We start from the raw sequence: 2,977 nt of genomic DNA on the forward strand, positions 1-2,977 counted from the left end.
TACGTACAAATGTTCCTGTTGTAATACTCTTCTCCCAGCCAGCTTCTCCAATTCCAGCAGCCAAGGCCGAGATCCAGGGGGCCCCATCAGCAGAGGGAGAGTCCCCTGGGGCAACTATTTTCTCCTTAATACAGATTAAGATACAGCCACCTCATTACTTAATCTTGTATTTTTCATCTGTAAAGGAGTTTGGTTTAAAGACCCAATAAGACAATAGGTGATGTTTTCATCCAGCGTCTGGCACATGATAAGCATTCAGTACATGATGGTGGTCTTGCTGCTACTCTTGGTGAAGATGCTATTGTCATTTTTATATTCTGCAGAAGGCAGAATGGAAACCGGCTCACCAGAAGGCAGAGCAGGGCAGAACACTCTTCAGGTCCACCAAGCTTTGTCCATAAGAAGGGCTGCCAAGCTGACCCCTGTTCAGCATTGGCACAATTGACATTTTGAGCTTGTTGAAATTGGTTTTGATGGGCTCTAAGATTTCCTCTTCAAAAGACTTCCCAGGGCCCAAGGGGAACAAAACTTTGGAAGGAAGGAAAGGAGGAAAGAAGGAAAGGGCGGGAGGAAGAAGCGTGAGGGATGAGAGCAGATGCTGGCTCTGATGCTTAGTAAGAGCGTTTTCATTCTCTGGGAAGGCTGCTGCCCTGTTCCCGGCCCTCTGGTGCCGTGGCACACGCATTCCTAACACTAACAGACGAGAGCAGAATCAAATAACATATAGGATCCTGCGAACTCCCAGGCCAGATTTGACCTTTCAGAATATCAATGATTGGGGGTTTTTTTTGGTGAACAAAAGTCTCAAATGTGTAATGTAGGAAATGTAAAATATATAATAAGAAAAAACATAAAACTCAAACATAATCTTACCTACACAGATAAATTACATTATTTCCAGCTAGTCTTTTACATAATTGCAATCATGTTCAATAGACTAGATATGGGTTTTACATCTTCTTTCATTTTACTTCATGTCATGAGCATTTTTCAATGTCATAAAAATTCTTTGAAAACATTATTTTTAATAGTTACTTAATATTCTCTGGTAAAGATATACCATAATTTATTATGGGACACTGAGTTCAGCTGTGGCCTTGATAGCTAACTGGCCCCAGCCAAGGCCTGAGAGCTACTCTTTTATCCTTTGTCTACACCTACTTGAATGACTCACCGTCCATCAGGGTGTACCTGCTGTCCAGGCAACAGCCCCTCTAGCGGAGGAGGAACTTGAGAGGCAACAGAGCAGTCTCAGCACAGGGGGGAAGGACTTCCCACTGTTTGGTGACTTCCTGTCTCTGTCTCATGTCTCTGAAAGTTAACATTTGGTCCAGATGAAGATACAGGATGGATGGATCTGGCCTTGCCCTGTGGGGTGCCTTGGCTCCTACAAGCCCCCAGGACACCGTCTGGCTAAGCAAGGGGCATTGAGCTTTCCCAAAGTGATGCCTGCAAATTGCCCATGGCTCAGGCAGTGGGCCCCTTGCTGACTTCAGAAATGTTAAACCCTTATGAGGATAAGTCAGTCAGTGCTGTATTGTTACCTAATTTATGATTGCCTGTTTCCCCAAAGCAGTAGGAACATTTCCTCTGAGGTACAACTGTGTAGAACCCAGAAGTACACATGAACCTCACCTGGTTAAGTCATTAGGTAAGGTAGCCAGCCTACTCTGATGGCCCCAGGGCAATGGTGTCCAGAGTCTGCATGGGATGTGAGGTTTACAGCTCTGGGAGGATCGGGCATCCCAGTTGAAGGAATGACAAATGTGGTGGGCCAAGCCAGCCGTGGACTTTCTGAGTGTGCATTTTTCTGACACATATTCTGTTTCCCAAGCATTTGACAATGCTGAGTTATTCTGTGGGACATTAATATTATTCCCATGGTGAAGGCAGAGATGCAGCCTGGAAAGAGACTTGCCTGAGCACAGGGTGACATTTGAGGGGCAGGGGGCAGAGTGGGAAAACATGCTAAATAAAAAAGAATACAAAATGCAAAATAAAGAGAAACACAAATGGACAGCAAATCTGAAAAATTATTTAACCTCATCAGGAAACAATTAAATACAATTAAAACCAAACTATCATGTATTACACATAAAACTGAGAAAAATTATTTGTAGTAGAAAATTACAGTGTGGGCAGAAAAGACATTCTTGTACATTGTTGGCAGTGGCATAAATTTGTATTTGATAATGAGACTCAAAAGCCAACATCCCAGAGCCAACCCATTTGGTGAGTTACTCAACATCTTATCACTTAGCCTAAAGAAAATATTAGGATGTCCCCAAGGATTTAGGTGGAAGCACATTCATGCAGTGTTATTTGCAGTGGTGAATGGAAACAAGCTTAGATGTCTCCTAATAGAGAATTAGTGTAACTAATCATGGTAACTGCAATTTTTTAAATAGCAATTTTTTAAATTATGATTTTGCTATTACTTTCTTTAATCACATGGACAAATAAATGCTAATAAAAAGGTAAGGAACAGTGGAATCCCAATTTTGTTTTTAGCAATATAAAGATAGATATCTGTCTCTAGTATATATGTATACATGTTTATATGAGAGAAAGAGAAAGAGAGAGATTAAGAACAGAAACAGAGAGACGAAAGAACCAAGTACACCCACATGCGAGCAACAACCTGAAGGCTTTCTGACAACTTGGTGGCAGTTTGGAAAATGCTCCTTACTGTCTTCATATAACCTATCTTAGCTTAAGAACAAGCCCCAAGTAAATGGCTAAGGCTTTGAAAAATCATTTACAATGATGATTTAGTTCTGGTCCAAATGTGTTATAAATTACTTTACATTAATGTATGTTTATTGATCATAAATCGGATTTCAGACATGGTGTGGGCCTCAGATTTCCTTAGGTGGGGTGGGGATCTCCAGCCTCTCCGAATTCCTGTACCCTCACAGGGGGAGGCCAGCACATCGTCAGTGTTCCAACAGCCCAACAGGAACCCTGAGTTCTTGTA

The sequence above is a fragment of the Manis javanica genome, chromosome 7, assembly GCF_040802235.1.
Source record: "Manis javanica isolate MJ-LG chromosome 7, MJ_LKY, whole genome shotgun sequence".
In the NCBI taxonomy this organism is placed as follows: Eukaryota; Metazoa; Chordata; class Mammalia; order Pholidota; family Manidae; genus Manis; species Manis javanica.